Source organism: Anticarsia gemmatalis, chromosome 10, assembly GCF_050436995.1.
Source record: "Anticarsia gemmatalis isolate Benzon Research Colony breed Stoneville strain chromosome 10, ilAntGemm2 primary, whole genome shotgun sequence".
In the NCBI taxonomy this organism is placed as follows: domain Eukaryota; kingdom Metazoa; phylum Arthropoda; class Insecta; order Lepidoptera; family Erebidae; genus Anticarsia; species Anticarsia gemmatalis.
In genome coordinates this window covers 3,622,522-3,643,783 of record NC_134754.1, presented here as the reverse complement: position 1 = coordinate 3,643,783, position 21,262 = coordinate 3,622,522, and the positions used below count along the sequence as shown (strand labels likewise).

At 35.4% G+C, this 21,262-nt stretch overlaps 1 non-coding gene across 1 annotated transcript; it reads right to left on the bottom strand.

The window, feature by feature from the left end:
* Positions 1-4,936: 4,936 nt before the first annotated feature.
* Positions 4,937-5,008, bottom strand: TRNAE-UUC (transfer RNA glutamic acid (anticodon UUC)). Its single transcript has one exon. It is a non-coding gene; the product is annotated as a tRNA-Glu (tRNA).
* Between the last annotated feature and the right edge of the window lie 16,254 nt (positions 5,009-21,262).

The window sequence follows — 21,262 nt, the reverse complement described above, 5'->3', positions numbered from 1 at the left end:
CAATGGGTTTCTCAAACCGTAAACAAACTTTTATAGTAGAAAAGCCTCTAAGGCTGCACTCAATCCGGACTATTTGGAAGAAAATCGTTACTCTAAGCCGAAAATCGAAACGTTGTAAACGTGACTTCGAATGCAGCAAATGCAATTTCAGCGGTATCGCTTACTGACAACTCGGCCAAAATTCATGCACACGCCGCATTTATCAATGAATAACTCTTTGACACCGGTACTGTGCAACTTTGGAAAATAGATTTTTCAAAATGGTTGGTAGTGTGATTTTTTTCAAATCATGACACTGCTCAGCAAAGCTTTCCTCTAAACAGTATGGGGGTTAGACCTCTAGTCCACTCGCTGGTCAAGTGCGGGTTGGGGAGTTTGTTTACTCTGAAGGAAGGTGTCATAAAACTTTTAGGCATTTAAGGCATATATAAAACACAATATTTAGCAACCACTTCTACTAGAAATCTGGTTCCGGTAAAACAAAATTCTATTGACTTTTTAAGATTTTTGGTGGAATACTCTCAGTGGAGTTTGTTAACGATCTCATCAGGATTCAATATCTGCATGCTAACTTTATTTTAACCGTAACTTTACTACTACAGTAACCAACTATGCTCTCTTTATATTTTTCCGTTTAACCTCCCCATAGAGACCTCACTTTCAGCTACAGAACCTATAACCTCTTTTAGTCACCTTTTACGACAAGATAGCTAGACGTAGTACCTCCACTCCTGACCAGAACTAACACGGCTCCCATTCACTAAGTCCTTAGGGATGCCTCTGTACTGTTCTCTAACCAAACAGCTTCAGTCACGAAGTACCAATTTATACGAGCTCATCTTACACCCGTATTCCGTCGGTCAATATCAATAAAACATTCACGGATTAAGACAAAACAATAGGGAATGTTAGTACAGTTTTGTACCGATAGAGGCACCACCAGTGGTGAATGATTACATCATTAATTTTTTTCTTTCACGCCATATATTTAATCGTGTATTTTTTTTCTGATTGTTATTTTAAAATAATACAGGGAAAAATTATTAAGGAAGAAAATTGTTGTTGCGATAAGGGAGAGGCTTAAAGGTACCAGTAACAAAGGGTGAAAATAAATGTAGATAGCAAAAGATTTCATTTTATCGAATGTTAAATCTAATTGCTAAAGTCTAATATTTCAGTAAAATTATAAGATATACCACCATCGCCTATCTTATTAGCCTTGCGTAATATTCCGTATTCCGAATGCGTTTCAAACTCAATTCGCTGGTGATCAAAGGCGGGCGACATAAACAACGAGTGAAATATCTCTTGTAAAAGTATCAGTTACTTCGGTAACTACGTTTTGGTCGGAAAATAAAATTATAGAGTACCTTTTCGACGAAGGAGAGCGTAACACACTTGGATCGCGATCCGCATACTAAATGTGAGGAAGCACCCACGTGAAAGGTTTGTACGTATCGATTTCTTGAAATTTCTACCCCAAAACATACATGCCCGGATAAAATATAAATAAGAATCTTTAAAAAGTTACCTAAAGATTCCGAAAATCAAGGTACAAGTAACATCCGTTCAAATCAGTTTATATAAGCACTTATTTCCTCACAAACCTTCAAAAGAAAATCACAATTTTTACTTGTATGTGCTAGTAGTAACATATGTATTTACTATCAGATAAGAATGGCTACATCATTTATTTGTTAAGAATTAATATATAGTTAACAGGACTGATGTAAAATACTTCTTATTTTTTAAATAAATATAAAAAAGTAAATGCTGCCAGTTTCTAAAACATTTTAAGAATATAGGTCAGCCTCATAAAGGATGTTCTAACGGCCAACTTCTTGTACAAAATAGCATACATATTGCGTACTTGTTACAGCGCACAGCACAATCTCTTAAAACATTACCTATTTTATTCAGAAAAACAACACGAATATCACGTTACCTAATACTGGCTATACAACAATACATGTTATGGTACCAAATAGTTTAAAACAAAAAAAACATGCTTCCAATTTCAAACAGCGGAAACTAGGCACCGCCAAACAACGAACTCACCAATTCTAAATACAAACTAACTCGATCCGTTGCAGAGGGAGTTGTCGCAACCTCCCTATTACGTACAAACAAAAAACTGTCGGAACGGATACGTCGAGAACTATGAGAGGAAAAAATAAAGGAGTAAAGTGAAGTCCCATGTCCACGATACGTGCTGTACCTGAATACAAACGACAAATAACAAAATTGCTGCGGTCGCTACACCCAACCTTAGGGTCAACCCTTTCAAAAGCGTAAAATATAGGCGACAATACTTGTGACTTAATTTGATGGTTCTAGAAAAAAGTACAAAAAATGTAGGCCACGCCAAAACATTTCAAAGGCTTAAATACAAATAATACGACTTCCCAAACGAAGTGTCCTTTCATCTACAAGTTGCTAGGTATTCACCATAGCAACAATTTCTTTAGCCGATCCTCATAATCGTCTAACGTTTCCTTTTCATTCCGAAACCAACAGAAACAACAAAAGGAAAATAAGCGACGAAAAATTACAAAGCAAAAACGTTTTAAGAGTTAAGCCTCGCTCCTGATTGAGTGGGATGAGGTTGAAGGGAAAAGAGCAAAGGTAAATCCCTCCTGACCAAACAGCACTTAAGTATGTCCACTTAACGTTGGAGAGTACGAATGAAAGAGGCCTGAGACCCAATAGCTGGGACCGGCCAAAGTAAATAGATGAAATTTCTTTTCACTTGACTACTGCTAAGTGAATGCCGACTGTGTTAATAAAATAATAGTACCGTCTTATCGGACATTACGTCTAATGCCGCCCCTATATCTATAAAGGATTGTGCGTGCTTAAAGAAACACCGTTCTTCGAATGACTTTCCTAAATGGAACCAGACTTTACTTAGTCTCGAAACTTTTCAATTTTCGGCTTTAAATCCAATTGTTTAACTTGGCCTTTTTTACTTAATTTGTACCTAGTTACGTGTAAAAAGAAATTGAACAGCTAGATAAATACCAAGCTTTTGCGAAACCAAAAATTTGCTCTGGTGACTCTAAAACGACGTTAACTCGCGGAATAAAACGACTTATCAGCAAATTACAGAAGAAATGTCTGATTATATTGTAGGCAATTATAGTGTCTATTTCATTCTCGATAAGGTTGAGAATCGGAGAAACGATAATAATCAACAGTTACATAAACCTTATAACATTCCGTGGTTTCCTTTTCCTTTAATTACACTTTGATTAGAATCATGAATCTTATACATTTGACCTCCAAATAAATAAGTACCTGCGTAAAGATCGCGTTCTTTTTCTTCTTAATTAAGGTCGCCTAACTGAATTTAGCCAAAGTAAGCGGAGGTAATAGAATGAATGAAGTTAGGTCGGTAGGCAATATACAGAAATTAAGGCTATCACCTGAATTTGTTACGTTAGGACGGTATTCTATTTGGTGGATTTATACGAGGACGTAAAAGTTTCGATATAGAATTAGGGTAAAAGAGTATTCAGATTTTATTATTAAATGATTATACGAATGAATATTTTAGTAGAGGCACGTGTAGAAGTTATTATGTTATTTAAGAGCGATGATTTCGATTTATATAAAATATTTATTAGATTATTCTTTGAGCTCTACAATTTCAAAAAAGATTTAAGGAATATATGTAAGTATAACCGTTATCTGATTTCCTTAGAAAATATACAAAGCAATTTGATCTGTAATGAAGCAGTTAAAGAATATTTTTTAAGCTAACTCAAAGGTATCTTCAAGAGCTATTTCCTTATAAATACCAACATCACTTCGAACATCTAAACAAATGCTATATATAAAAGTAGTAAATATAAAATGGTACCTGCATCGTGGGGCCTCACGTCCCAAAACTTAACCAGTAAGAGTTAGGACGTTTGTTTAACAAGCCTGTATTTACGGTGAAGCTTTTCGCCAACTAAATCTTTTGGGAACACAACTACAAACTGCAGATTGTTAAAAATTGAACTGGATTGCGGATAGAGACTAGGAAATAGTACTATGCAGAAGAATATTTCGTTTTATTTTGGATCTTTAGATTGTTCTGTTTTATATTTGATTCGAATAGTTAAGTTAGTGTCTTTGCAGTACAAGCAATGGTGTATATGACTGATAATTATTAGTTTCGTGAGGTTGGATCCCGAGTTTTTCGTATATTTGTGGATGGTCTGTGAGGTTATTACAGGGTCTTCTCGGGAGAGTCACTCTGTAACACAGAGTGAATCTGATCTTTAAGGAACCATCACCAAACAAAAATAAAGCACCCACGATGTTTTAAGAACGGATTTCATTCATTTTATGCCTTCATCAAGAACTTCTCATATCGTTGTATCAAATCTTACAGTGGTTTTAAAGTAAACACAAAAACTATTTGATCAAAAAGAATAAACAGAATAATGTGGTATTAAAAACCACACTGATATATTTTCATAGTAGTTCATATTTCATCAGAATGTATTCAATTGCGAATATTGTGGCTAAAATATCGAATACTATTATTATGAATAATGTTTGTGATTGTTATTCAATTCTACTCTACGAATAACAATTTAACAACATACAACCACAAAATTGTGAATCTAATTACAGTATCAATTAATTATGGTTTAGTTATTGTTATCGAATTATTGTATTAGATTATAATTATTTTATGACCTGTAATTTAAATTACAGGTAGGCGGTTTGTGGAGGTCCCATAGGCAGTTGCTCCAGGTAAAATATTGGTATTCTGGTAAGCTGCATCCGTTGAGACTGGAAACCGAATATAACATAGTTGGAAGAAAGGCTAAAATAAGATTGATTAATTAGTAAATTTATTGATCGGTATAAATAAACAAAGCAATATAAGCATTTGGAAAAAATGAAAAAGCATTTATAAAAATAAACATCAAAAAGAGATTTCCCGTACCGGGAATCGAACCCGAGCCTCCTGGGTGAAAGCCAGGTATCCTAGCCACTAGACCATACGGGAGATGGTGAAATAAGTTATTTAGTACGATCGTGTTCAAGTTTGAATAAAATCGTGAATTTTACAATCATTACATAGTCGTTTTTATAGCGTCGCGTCGTCGTAATATTATTTTAATTACCAGTGTTTAATTATTACATTTTTAAAGAAGAATACCTACTGGCTTTATAGCATAAAGAATTCATTGCACAAATTGTTGCGTAAATATGCGACCATTTTAGAATAAACATTTTGAACAAAAAAAGGCATGTACCAAAAAAAATGAAAAATAGATACAGACATCCCAAATACAAAATTTTCATATCACCTAAGAACGTAAGTACTTTAATAAGTGCAGAAATTGCAAAGGATAATAATTATACAGATGATATAGCTATAGGATATGCAAATCGTCAGTCGCGAACATTGACGAAGAATGGATAATAGCAATCTACGTCTCACTGTTGTTGAATAGGTACATGTTACAATGGTCAAACCCTTTTCACGCCTTTTAATCAAAATGTAGCATCAACATGTAAAACATCGCAAAACAAAACGCAACTTTTATATTCAAACAAACAACATAAACAGCATTCAAATCGTGGAAATACATAGAAGATTCAATTTAAAAATTCGCAGACGTGTTTCGGCTTATACATAGTAACGGAAATAAAGCTTGAACCGTGTCCAAAGCGGAACACGGGGGACACATGTCAGTGTTTAGTGCGCGGACGTGTCAACGTGTCTCATGTTAAATCATACGGCTATGAAGTAAGCTGGTTGGATAATAATTTAAAAAGATTATGTGACAGTTTATAGTGTGTATGTAATTTGACTTTTGCAACATTTTATAACTAATGACTTGCCTTTATCAAAATATTACAGAAACTATAGATCTTAATCGCAATGAACAAGCCAATGCAATGTGTAAAACGTGTTGGTATCTCTAGAATATAGATACTCTTAATGGTTTTTAAAACTATATAATAAAATTGATTTTGTTCCCGAAAAATCACGTGGTATTTTTTCGATTTTCATAAGTCCATCAAAAACAAACTTACAAATCCCGAGACAAAATCTATAATTCTTATAGCTAAATTTGTTTAAAAGACTAATAAATAAATACTTAGGTTACTAACGTTTCACGTCATGAAAGTTTATAATTGATCCATAAAAAGGCATTTTTCAAAATACTAAATTAATATGTAAAACATTTTCAGTCTTCTAAAAAGTTTTAAAACTTACCACATCATTAGTATTCTAAACTTAGGCTTGCTATACATATTTTCATGCAAGCTTCGGTTCGTAGCTGAGAAGTCTAGACACATAAACTGTGGTTAAGAATTTATTCATCGTGACTTAAAACATTTGGCTATTCGACTAACGAACTCACACATTATTGTATTATTAAAATGTACTACGTTATAGTGAAATTAAATGTGTTTAGTAGATATTTTATACTTAAAATCGCTTATTGCGTTGCCCCAAACTTATTGCTTGAAATCGTCAGCAACGATATCATAAATATGAATATAAAACTTTTATTTATGTGGCTTTATGTATGTATATGTATGTTGCATATTGAGTCGTTGTGCATGACTTAATGGTTCTTATAATGAGCATGCCTTTGGTGAAGCGCCGGTGGTCGTAGGTTCGATTCAGAACTATTGCTTGTTATTTTGTTTAGGTTAAGCTTGTTATTCAGTAATGTAAATTGGCATATAGCGAGGATTATAAACTCACCTTAATTTTGGTTGCTAGCAATAGAGTCTAGTTTAATCATACTGAATGTAATACTTGGCGCAGTTTTCTATCCTTAAAATGGTAATAGGTACTACATTTAAAAAGTAATTCAACAAGTAAGTCGATCTATAATAAAAAAAACTAAAATTGCGCATAATCTCAACTTCGTTTTTTAAAAGGATTTCATTTAAGTTAGAAACTTGCCCTCTAGTCATGAAGTTAAATAGTTGGTAAACGATTTTAGTTCATTTTATTCGGGTACTCGAGTTAATCGATAAGTTTTAAAGTTAGTCGTGTTTCATTTAACGAGTGACTTGAAGTGACCGATTAGTGCCCGCTCAGTCAACGTCCGACCTTCCTTGAGAGATTTTAAACTAAAATCTGTAAAATGAACCGCGTGTAAGCATTAGTAACGTAAGCGTACTAATTAACGGAATCCACGATTGAGCATTGATTTTACTCAAAAGAGTTTAGAAAGAGTAAATAATGAAAATCTTTATAATTCTGTTTCCTCGGAAAATTCATCCCTTACAGAAAATTTTAAGAACACTTTCCTCGAATATGAAAAAATCTAGAGATACTCAAAAGATTTTTTATCGGCCCAAAACTAAAAAGAATTTCGTAAAACAAAATAAATTCTTTCTAAACGTAGCTTCGTCCTTCAGTCTCACCAACTTCACCACTAGTCCTTTTAAATATCCACATCAATCCATTTCACGAAAACGATTGTGACAGACAGACGTAGGCTTTTCAACAAAGCTTTTACCTTTTGAGGCCTAAAAAATTCTAGAAACGTGTCAAAACCTCCCAAAGGTCCTTCGTATAAATACAGGTTGTAATGAACCCAATGAGATTAGACCGAGCCGCAATACGCTCGGAAAAATGCTGGCGAGATAACAAGAACACGTACAAGTGTTCTGTGTAAAAATATTATCCACTTACTTAACACAATCAGACAACGGATATAACGAAGCTTTGTTAGGACAGATATACATTATACATGTACTTGTATACGAGAACTTAATGATTAAAATTAAGCCAATGGGACTCGAGATCTGTTATTGGTAACATACACTAAAGTAGATAGAGGTCAATCTCTCATAATATGTTTGAAATAAATACGGTTACTTAATAAGTACATTTCTTTTTTAAATGTCATATCACCAAAATCGCTATTTCTCACGATAGATACGATTATTTTTTGGCTTTACGATAGATGTGTAACCACACTATTGCTGAGCTACAACAAACAACATTTACCACACGCTTGACATTTGGACGAAACATACTCGGTACTATTGTACCGTCAGCTTTCCATTGCTCTTCAGCAAATGCCTTTACGTGCAGTCCTTTATTTATGCCAAAAGCTGCGTCAGTATGCTGCGAGCTAATCCCATGAACACGCATCGCAAACAGAACAATACCGATATGGCATGAAACATAACCATAGAGTATTCACAAATAGCATGCATTTATCGCGTTGAAGCTCACAAAAGCAGTAACAAACAAATGGTTAATAATGTAACGTAATGGTCCGACTTTCGTACTGTGTCCGTTTTGCAACCTCCGATTGTTGGTATCACAGCAGACAATGTACTATTTGATAAATTGGAATGGAATAACGCGGAATATGTTCGATTTTCGGAAAAATCTTTGCGAGGTTTTACCAAATAAATTAAGCTGTCTTTCACCCAATGTTAACTCTGTTAATACATAAAATCGACGAAGTAATAATGATATTGAAAACTATGAGTAGTCGCCTTCATAGGATATTTACACGAATATCAATTTAACGCAATATTTTTTTCATATGCGAACAGATATTTAGGACATTTTTTTTACGCTAGGCTTCGCTCAAACTCATTTGTATATCTTTGCTTTATAGGATACGGGTGTATAGATACGAATATATCTTTATTTGTCAAATAAACAAATAAGTAAGTATATAAATAGCTAGTGTATTTTGAGCCTAAATAAGCGTTTCACTTACTTGAGTAAACAGTACACGTATGATTAAATTCTCTTAATTATTTCACGTCGTGTTACAGGCACTGAATGTTCGCATAAAGAAACAGTCTTGGAACTAACAACGATGTTCTTAAACTAACTTGTGCCTGGAGTTGAGTGTATACTTTTATATACTTTGGAATTATATAGCGCTTTTACTGGATTGCGACTGCTGCGCTGAAGTCTCAGGTTTCGTTACCGGATGGGCTAAATGTTATTTCTATTTTTCAATGATGTCCCGTTAATGGTGACGCTCTATCGTCTAGCCATATAATAAATTTGCATTTGCATGTGAATAATATTTGCATGTCTTAATGACAAAATATGTGATACTGTATTGTTTTGATAACCAACTTTTGTACCATATTTTCTGCGAATAAAAATAATTTGAATTTGAATTTAAAGAAAGCCTATAAATTAAATTTGTTATATGCGTCTTAATCTATACTTAACACACAGTAAAAGTATTTCGTACAAAAATCTTTTCAAATATGTACCTACTTAACCTTGGTTATTATTTACAGTATAATTTCCTCACACAAACAAATTCACTTCACAATATTCAGTCAACAGTACACAAAATAACGCTGGCTGTTGCCACAAACGCTTCAATATTTCGTTCATACGCTCACATACTGTGTGGTGGTACTTATGTAATTATTTCCTAAATATTTAGACGGGCGGCGAGCCTTGCCCATAAAACTGGGTAAGTTACGGCTGCCCGGGTTCGTAACGAGTGTACTGTACCAACCATATTGCGTACGCCCTGTATTTTTTAAACCTTCATGTTACCCTCTAATAACTGAAGTCACTGTAATACCGAAGCAGATTTATGCTTGCCTAGTACCTTGTGAATGTTTGTTGGACTTTTTGCCTCACCGCGTGTTTGTTCGGTGTTATTATTAAGTGTGTAAGATAACTATTTAGAATAGGAATGGAGATTATTAGTGCTGTTAAGTTATTGATTATAATATTAGAACAATAGGGTATTATATTTCATGTATTATTCGCATTTACAACACAATCGTTTCTTTGCAATAACTGATAACATTGTTTCCGTATCTGACTGTCGACTTTAAATAATTTATTAAGATACTTAATAGCTGTGGGAAATGACGGAAATCAACCCTCTGATCAACATATTGCAGTAATGCCTGCTTTTGGACCACGAAGAACGACCCTTAAGAACTAGTTGCGACTGTTGGAAGAGAACATTTTTACTCCAGATATTTGCATGATTGATCGTTACCGAAAGTTTAAAAAAAGTAAAAACCTTTGCATTTTTCCTTTACTATTCCACGCATACAATCATAGTAGATAGATAACATCCACTTACGATCATAGCAAATATTCACCATCGACTCGCAAATTTCCATTTCCGCATAACTTACGAATCAATCGTATCAATTTTGTTTCGTGTTCGTTAATAATGTAAGCGGCGATCAACAAATCTAAACTACCCGTATTATCGGAAATATCCATATGTAATGTAAACCCTTGCTATCTTGAACAAGATAGAACAATGGGGTCTATAAATTGTCATGCTTATGGTTCGTTCACACGGCTGTACAGTTTTGGGAATATCTCCTTTACTAGCTTTGCAAGGCGATATAAGACGCTGTTATTTAGTTGTTCATAGTATGGTAGAGTCAGTGGACTGAACAACTTATTGATATGGTTATCAGCTAGACTAAATGCCCGTTCATCGGCATCTGAGTTATGTTCGTAAAGAAAGCACGGAAAACTATAGTCTTCTGTAAATTGTTTAGCTCAATCAAAGCTTCTAAGCGGCTATTAAGGCTGCAACATCAAAATAATAGAAAAAAGCTCTAATAAACATTTATGTGCTTATATATGCATTTTAAGTAGCATTCATTTAATAAATAGTTTCATGACTTGACCTTTAAAAGTTCTTAAACTTTACTACCTAGCGTGTTTCTTTATTTGTGTCAGTAAACCATTAACTGAGTGCTGAGCTGACACTTTCTTTACGGAAAATCTTTCAGCTTCCATTGATTCAATTTTTTTTTCCTGTTAATGTAAATATTTATAACTGTATGTTTTACTAACAATAGTAAGTTCATTCAGCAGTGTCGAAAAACTTAAGTAAAATGTTCGCGAAACTAAAAACGTTTGACTTCGATAAAACGGACCAAAAGCAGTCCATCAAAAAACAAGACCGGTGTGAAGTAGAGGTAACATTTTCGCAACAATTCGGCACGTGATCGCAGTGGACTCGACAAGGCTGTAAGGCATGCGGCGATATTTCGGCACGGCACCTCGTAAAACCATCTCAGTTATGCATGGTCACACGCTCCTGCGGCCACCAACCCACTCCACATGTTTACTCTAACATGCAACTGCCGGAATTTCAACTTGAACCAAAATTACGCCAAAGTGTCGGTTAGTGTATGAACATAACTTGTTATTTACAGAGGTTGTGATACGCCTGTTTATTTGAATTTTAGAGGATTTTGCACGGTCCTGCCGCGTTTACTTTATAGCTGCTTGTTACGGTCATTGTTTGAGCGTCTCCGAGTTTTACTGGAATTAACGTAAAATGCTGCTAGGATTTTCCACTCAAGAAATACAACCCTTTAAATTTCGTTTTATCTTACCGGATTAAACATTTCCAAATGTAAAGTATTGGAATGTATTTTAGTTTAGCTATGGTATACCTAGTATTGACAAAACGATACTGTCCTCTTGATTTTTGGCACAAAGTTATATCGCTTTTGATTTCGCATTCAACCCGTACATAATCCATTATATTTCGACGCGCAAAGATACGATAAAGCGGCCGCAGAGCATTATTTTTTCATCCTCACCTCAACTTAGAAATTCCGGGCCGCACTCCGCGCCCGCAGAGAGTTGCTACTATTTTTGAAACACAACCACGGCCCTAATTTCGGAGACACCGCGTCGGCCGCAAATCGTAAAGTCCGCTAACTTAGTGCAACAGTAACTCGGCGTGCCTACGTTACACCGCAACCCGCTATATACAAGAGTATATAAAACCCGAGTTTTACCCCGGAATTGTGTTGTAGATTGTTTTAATCTCGCCTCGCGGTCGTGATGGTCTTTTTTCGTTTGCAGTTTTTAGGTTAACTGTATTCTAAACCAGGGACATGCGCCGCAGTTTATGCAGCGGAGAGCTGAAAGTTATTTTTGTTTACTACCAACATTACAAGCAATGTAGTGATCATTAAGGCCGGGGCTTTTGTACGTTGTTATTTACGAAATTGCTCGGATTTTGTACGTTTTATTTTGTTTAGAATTTCAAGATTATGTCGCGCTGCAAGATTTATAATTTAGTTTCTAATAAAGTGTTGTTACTTTAAAATGTTTTAGAAAGGAAGTTCGTTTAATTTTCATAATGAATCTTCTCCGATCTGGACGACTCTGGATGACCCTTTCAGTCTCTGAAAACAGAAGTTGTCCAGCGTCCATTGACATTGCGTAATAGCCCTTAATATCGCGTATCTATTTCAGTCCCTATTATTATTAATTCAGAATAAATTAGAATATCTATTTGATGGAACGGTCAGTTATTATCTGTCAGGGCCCGGCGCTATCTGTGACAAAGCACGTCACGACAGCCTTCGTGTCAATTATACTTAGTTGAAATTGAAATAAGGGACACTACTCACTACCATTACAACTGAATACTTAATTGAATTAGTTAAAGGTTATTGATCTTTGCATTGTTTGTTTTATTTGATCTACTTTTTATATGCGTTTTAATTGCTTATTTTTCTTGCAAATGACTGTTGTAATCAAACTAACAATTGTTGAATCAATACAAAAAACACAAAATTGCTTTTGTAGTTACAGCCACGACAAACAGTGTAAGCTTTTCCATATCAACAACAACTCTCTCCAACTGTTTTGCATTACACGAAAACAGAACCGAATCTGCATTATCGGTTTGTTCGCCCCCGCGTCACTTAGAGCAGTGCATATCAACATGTTCTTTGTACCCAAATACAGTTTAAAGTCAGAGGTACAATCTCATCAGACATCATCCGTTCCTCTGAAACCTATTTGTAAGCAATAAAGAATGCAAATTGGAGAATCCAATTTGTAGTACAAAACGTCGTGTTTAAATATGCAACAGGGGCTTTGAAAAAATTGCTGCAGTACCCCGAAGGGGCGCTCACAAGGGTCATTTTACTGTAGGGGTTGAAAAAACTGGATTTATAGGGTCATTATCATTTATGTGTGGAGTATTGATATGCAAATATTTGTTGAGTATGGAGTGGCCGGGATTCTTTGTTGCCGGTGTAGGTGCTAAGGTACTTGTCGTTGTGTTATGTACAGTATAAAAAGTGCTTTTGTATAGTTATATAAAGACAGCTGACCCCTGAAGTAGAAACACAGAAAATTTTATTGTTGATAAAAATATGTTATCCTAAAAGTCGCTGGAGATCTACTTCTCACCACATTTATTCTTCTAGAAGTCTGTTGTTTTTACCCATATGTGCTAGCCTTTTATTTTCTACTTCGTTTTGCATCCATGCATTACAACAGTACACATTGTAAACAAAAACAAATTCAAACTAGAACAAATCCCTAAAGACACATGCAAATCGCTATCATTTATCAAACACCGAACATTTGTTTTCAAATGGACGTCAATATTTTTGTACACAATCAAAGTGTAGTAATTTCCCACTTGGCGTATGGCATAACGTATGCAGATTTGACGGACACATGATGGACGGGTGTCGCTGCCTACCCGCGCCTGAAATCGATTTGTAAGGTGAATGACTTGCAAACAAAGGATTGTTTGCAACTCAAGAAATATTAAAGAGAATTGTGGTGGTTTAATTAAGTTCGTATTTCCGTATTTTCTAACGTTCCGCGAAACGTACAATGTGACGGTGCAACTACTATTCTAATAGACTGAATTCTGTTTAATATGACACGGCAATTAACGGCGAACATTTTGACAAGCAAACAATGGCAAATTGCTCATAGGAGCACGTTTTATTTTAAAAGCAAATTATTAAACTTTTTAATTCAACCTAACAGCAATTAAAGGCAGTGAAATAATACAGAACTTATTCGATTATACCGGTCGGACTTACCTACTACAGAAATAAGTAAAAGTTATACTTTAAGCATGGAAATATTCATAGTGCTTTAGAAAACTGAAACAAAACAATTGACAATGAAGTCCTGAGCCAAAGTGGCTTGAAGCCAAATGGTTATTGCACTTATAAATCGAACTACATTGCTAAACAACACCACACACGGTCGGCTACTGGATAGATGACTGTTGTTTACAATTTAAAATAACTCTACTTTTGTATTCCAGAGTTCCAGACCACAGTCTGTAAGAATAGTGCTAAAATAAACTTTTCAGCGATCAGCACACAACAAATGGCTCAATAGCATAGTGTTAATTTATTATGTGTATTCATTATAATTATCGATCAAACATTTAGTACTCTTTAATGAGCCGATTTGTCTATTAATCGCACCGAAATGCCGAATAAAAACACTTTTGAAACATAGCACGGCACATTACAGGTACACAGTGACACTATAAATTAAAAAAGCGGAATAAAAATCACCTAAAAATATAGTAGGTTAAATTCCACATTTATTGCTATATCTTCAATCGGTTAGTGAAAATACGGTACATTTGATTAATAAACGAAGCATGTTCATTTATATTGACAAGCAGGAGTACAAGACGGTAGATATTCAATTCCCTCGACTCCCAACATGCTTTGAGCTATATGAAGCTATATGTATGGGATAACGAGTGTCTAGTGACCGAGAACATAGCGAAATATGTACGTCTATAAGGAAACTACGATAGCTTTGGAAAATGTATTCCGAAGTACAATTTCTGGAACCGATCAGCAAGGTAAGGAGCAGTAATAATAGGTAGCCGTTTAAACGCATGTGAGCTGGGCGTTTACTTGCTTCAGCAGGCATGTAGATAGCCGGTAACCGATAGTAGATATAATACACCGGTCACTTAGCCACATCAAAGGCGTTGATTGGTTATAGCAAGGATATACATGCTTGAACACTACTAATAATTGACCACTAACAGAAACAAGAAACATCATTTCATAGTTGCTGTATGTATCAAAAACAAAGAAAATAAACCTCTTCTAATATACCGGGACTAAGATGACCTTTAAAGCTTACGTGGTCAGTGTTTTTATAGGCAAAGAAATTGAATATTACTTTCCCTTCTGAAATATTTATAACTTAAAGAAAATTCAGGGTCGCGAAGAACATTAATTGAAGAATAACAACGTGACAGACAATCTCAAAACACGTGTAACACCAATGACGTAGCCGGTAGCGGCGGCGGCGGTACACTCGGTAAGTCGGAACCACATTATATATTTAGCATAGCGTGACCCATACCATTTGACACACGATCCGAACAAACAACGAACCGCTCGTATATCACAAAACAAATAATAAGATCCGACTCGGACCGAACATCATTCTTCAGGCGCACTAGTGAAGTGAAAGATAAAACAAAAAGAAATAGGTTTATTGTCCCACCGAGATCGAAAGCACGGAATCCTTTTAAGGGCGCGGGAGGCGAAACGACACCGTTTTGTCAAAACCTTTTCCACTTTTTCCGGGTCGAAGTGGTGAAAATTTGATGCGGTCCGTGCGTTACCACTTAAACCTGCTTCTTGCATTTTGTATACTAATCTCACATTCAGGTGTTGTTTTAAAAGTCTTTATATGAACTCTGATTTATTTATGCACCTTAAGATCACTTCCCTGTTGAACGCTATTGCAGCTACAGATTTAACGGGAATCGCTTACGAGAATTTAAAAAAGCAATGCCTTTGTACGGATATTTAAAAAGAAAACCACAGATAAAGTAAATGTGTTGAAAGTCGTCTGATTTTCTTTGTGCGTAATGATTACATTATTAAACATACTGAAAACCATTTGAGGTATTTATATAGAGATATTTTTAAATCAAATATTTACGTAACTCCTGTTTTTGGAATGTATACTCTAGTCCGTCAGATAGAAACGTAATAAAACTAAAACCAGATTATTTTGTAAACAACAGTCATTAGCTAAAAGCAATCTAATCTGCATACAAATAAGGTTGAGATCCTCTCGCGGCTCTTTGAAAAGTAGCCTAAGACCTCTGGAGCACAAAGAATACTTATCTGATAATTCATTGGCCCCTCGGCCGACGCGTTAGTACAAACAAATCACGATTAAAGGGCCAAGTTCACTTTCATCTCATTAATGTCAGTAGACGCATTTAATTAAAATTCACCCTCTGACTTTATCTTGGGAGTTTTTCGATCTTGTTATTAGCGCATTCCTTGCTGAGATAGCGACTATTCACTGTTCACCCCCTTAGCAAATTGTCTGGTGTAATATTAAGCTTGTTTTATTTGATAATAGTTTTGTTAATGGCGGATTATGAGATAATGCTGCTGGTTTTGATTTCGTTATAATCTGGCGAAGCTGTTTGATGATTTAGGTTCGAGTTGATTAAATTGATAAAGAGGAGATTATTACAAGGAAGTAAATAGGTATTATGTATTCAAATGTGTCACTTTTCCGCCATTTACATAATTTCGGTGTTGTTTTTTGTGATTTCTATGTATATAAGACAAAAGTCTAATGTCATAGTGGATGGATATCAGAACGGTTAATGTCACGTCAACTCAAATAAGTTTCTACAATCGTTTCTATCATGTCACGTAAATTTAAAAAGAGGAAATCCCATATCAAAATAAATAGACCGAAAATTGCCCACTATCCCACGAAATCACCGCACGACAAAAACAAATATTCTAATTTATAAGGCAGGACGGTGATAAATAGCTGATCCCGTCCGTCCTCAAAAACAGCCTATAGCTTTATTTATAAGACATATGGCATCGCTTAAAAATTGAGGTCGCCATATAATCCGCGGTTACGTTTTCTGTGATTATGCGGGCCTGAGCAAGATTGATGACGACGACCGTCCGACGGATGGCTGGACGGACTTAACCCCCCAAATCCGTAGGATTATGACCCATAAATAGCAATCGTGTTTGTCCTTACAATTGTAGTGTAGTTTCGGTTCGTAGTGCTTTGTGTAGCTTGTTTTACGTTTAGAAGGAATGCACTTACTTACTCTTACGTATCAAGATGCTGATTGAATATCTAGTGGTTGTTCAAGATTCTTGAACCGTTGGTTCTTCTGAACTATCACCTTCATTTATTTTGTCTTAGTAGTAACTATTAATTAGTTGTCAAAATAATGTCGAGCATGACCTAATTTCGCGCAGTCTGTTTTAATCATAAAATTAGAAAACGTAAGATATTAAAAGGCACTATTACCAAGCTATTAACTTTACAAAACTTCACAGGCGCTAATTAGCCTTCAATTTATTATGAAGTCTAATTAGTACCAACTTTTTATTGCGCTCCAGAAACTATGACTACTAGCTCTACGTAGGTAGCTAATAAAATGGCTGGGGTAATATGCAAAGGGGGCGCACGTAACTAGGGATCCGAATTCCAGCCGCGATCCGAAAGCCTTATTTGAAGTAGGCTAATAAGAGTAATTTTCTATTCGACATTAGTTCAACGTGTAGCTTGTACGTCAGAGGCAGGGTAAGGGAGGGATTACACAAGCCGACTCTTAAGCCTTACAAACGTCGCTCCAAATCGGCGTTATTTAGCAACGCGCCGCCGAGCCTCCCTAATTAAGCAATTCCCTAACTTTTCTTGACATCGTAACTCGGGCATACGTGTGCTCTAAGCAGACAGATTGTTTGGACACTCGATAGGCAGAAACGGATTTGGAAGGATTTATGAGAACTTTGTTTTGGAGCCCGATATTCACTTTGATTAATAAGGCATGCATTTTGAGAGGAACACAATTGAATGAAAGTACATGAAAGGTCGCACTTTGGCGGAAAGTTCGGTACCTTTGACTTTATTCTTACGTGTATTGTATCGTAGATTTTATATCAAATTGTTCAAATGTTTTACGATGTCTTGAAATCGCGATAGCGAGCTGGGGTCAAAGCCGTTTTGAACTTTGTTGAAAAAGGCGTATATTTAGAGAAATTTGCCCATCATAGCATTATATTACACAACTTGTAATTATGCTATTAATAAAAACAATACGGAGTAAGTGCACTTGACGTTCTGAAATTGGATTTTCATGCATACCTACAACAAAAGCCAGAGAGTAAACTAAACCGCCCTTTGGTATCCATAGCGACAAATCATTTGTGTACCATAAAAAAATAGTTTTATTAAATAAAACTAAGTAGTATAAACATCGCTTATACAAAGCTCACCTCACAGACTGTACACAGTGCAGTCGGACAATCACGTAAAAAATCGAATAGTTCACACGTGACCGACGAACCGACGGACCAACCAAATAGTTTCAATTGAGTGCGTTGCTAAATTTTTATTAGGGAACAGAGTTCCGTTGATACAAAAACCTATATCAGGGACCTCTCGGCCTCTGGGGTGCGCTTAACCTATTTTCATTTCGTTCGTGTTTTTATTCCCTCAAAGCGATGCGGCGAGAACGATGCGGGCCCGCTGTGGTTTTCAATTTACTAGCTTTCAACTCTGTGAAGTTTCTTCATCTACTTACGTGGTTTGATACAATTACTGTGCAGCGGTTTTTGTTTGTTTAATTAGTTTTGAGGCGAAAATTTTCTTGTGTGAAATTTCCTTAACGCGCCGACATATTTGCTTCCGTGTTCTAACGTAAAGAAAATCTATTAATCTTATTTTTTGCAACAAAAATAATGTTAAAAATAGAAACAAAATAAGTAAACCATTAACCCACTAGTAGGCATTAAGCAATTACATTATAGAAATAGATGGTCAAGTAATAGAGCAATATCAACATAATAAACAGAGATAATATTGGTAGAATATGTCTATTATCCGATGTAAACACAAAGCTCTGGCATTGAGCCCCTGTAGCGTCCGATCGATGCAGTGTTTGACGAGCTCTTGTGTGAAGCCCTTTACATCTACCAAAATCTATCTGTAGTCCATTATATTGCAGCTTTCAATGCTTTGGCTAATTATACACGGAAGTGCATAAAGCAACTAGCTCCTGTATCTGTGTTGTCCGAAGAAATATTACCTATATACGTATGCAAAAAATAGAAGACGCTATAATACTAACAGATATGTTGACAAAGTGACAAATATAAATTAATTAAAAGAAACAAGTACCTATACCTACTTATTTTTATACTGGCTATATCACGGAATACAAAACAAAATACATAATAGAAACAGAACAATAGATACAATAATACTTCTATCAGTATTTGAAACAACCAAAGTTCCAATTTTCAATTAATATCAAAGAACGAACCCACAAAATTCAATACCAAACGCAAAATTACTAAACCGCATTATCACCAAATTTTTCATTACTCAAAGCAATTCCACGCAAAGGGACGCTCGAGTAACTCAATAACAGACGACAAAAGGCATTTGAGTATAAAATTCGCCAATTATACGCAACCCACTCGCCAGAACACCAATATTCGGAACGGATCACAATTAAATGCCCTCCCAGCCATTTCTTCAAAGTAAAGGGATGATTTTAATTTAAACCTAGCCCTTCGAACGGCGCTCCATATCTACGGCTATCGTTATTAGCACATTCTAGTGGAGCAGATTTGTACACGACGTGGTCGGGACGTTGGGGTGGCTTTTGAGAACCACATTAACGATTAGTCCTTTTTACAGCATAATCGTATTCAGTTTTGCGAGGGCAAAGGGACTGACGTAAATCAAAGAGGGACTCAGAGCGGTCGCCAGGCTACAGGAATTTCGCTCGGCCGATTAGCAGCGGCTGTCCTGTTATAAATTAAATCAAATGGAACGCTGAATTCACGGATATTCGAAATGAACTTAGTGAACAGAAAATATTAATGGCACATGTCGTAATGCTGCTTTAAATACTCATTGAACTATTAATAACCATGGGTACTTTTATCAAACCGAATACCACAATTAAATGATTAAACAAAATAGCTTTAAATAACGACATTCAATACACCGATTTAAGTAAATAATTGAAATGTTCGTGTTCAATGAGCAATAACGTAAATATTAATTCAATTATATTTTTATGTTGATTCGTTTCTATTAGGAAATTAACCGTAGGACTATAATAACAATTACCTACCTAATAATAAATTAATTCGATTTGAATGTTTTTTAATAATAGATGTAAGTCATAATTGATGTCTCTAACTCTCTACCACACTCTAATAAGTTACTAGATAAATCTTTTTTATTTTGCCGCAAAATCTTTCCATCCCCAGATTTTAACCTGAACAGTTTGTCTTATTTATTTATGTCACTTTTAAGAAGACATAATATATCAGACATATTCTTGCCTTAGACAAGATAATTTCCAGTCTTTGTGATCCTCACACCTCAATGTAAAAACAGAAAAACACCACCACGGTCAAAATTCGACAAGCCAAATTGAATTGGGAAAACAAACATTTCGCCCGGGAAACATTCTAAAACACTTTAACGTTATTATCCCAAGACATCAAGTCACATTAAATTCTTTATTCATTTTATTTTTGCGGGGTCACGGGCTCACGGCCGGAATTCCTGCAATGTCTTTGATCTAAGTCAGACGAGAAAAAAAAACATGAACGAAAATGCACTTCAACTGTCTTCATAAAGGGGGGAAAATATAATTTATTCACGAGATAATTTTCTCCTCCCTTTTAAGGATAGACGTCGTTTGAAGTAGGGTGGGCACGAATGAATGTTTGCACTGAGCCGGGCTTAGGCTTGCACTATGCTCTCCCGACCTCTCCCGGGAAGACTTTGTCTTGTCTGTTCAACGGTATTTTTTTATGTATCGCCATTTTAATATTCAAGATCGTAAAACAGTGGTGGTTCTGGCCTTTTCGAGTAATTGCACGGGTCAACGTCAGTGTTGGGGGAACGCTTACATTTAGAAATAAAATATTTTCATTCTTTCAATAGTGGCTGTGAATAATAATGCAATGGGTTTAAGGCGAAACACTTTATTCTTTCGCTTGGGGTTTTTATACGAAGAAATGGTCGCATTATGAAATATAAAACGTCAAGGGGAGAATTTATGTTAATGCAGAAATACCATACATTCTAGCTAGAAACGTTTTAGGAACCCAGATATAGGTTTACCGTCGTTGCGCGAACAACCTAGCAACAATAAATCATGTTCCAAAAATCAACATAATAAACTTACCTAGTACTGACTATTACATAAACATTAAACAACAGGGTATTATTAACCAGGAATTACTGGTATTAATAACTCAATCAAGTTATTACCTATTCATTGTAATCAACAGAGGCCCTCGAACAACTAGAATAATTAGGGGCAATTAACAAATTTCCCACAAGCGGCTTGTTTATATCTCAATAATTGACTTCAGCACACTTTGGTTTCAAGTGACCTCATCGACAACTTTGCCAATAATTAAAGCTTGCTCTTAAAGTTTTGAGTTAATTTGAGACTGTTTT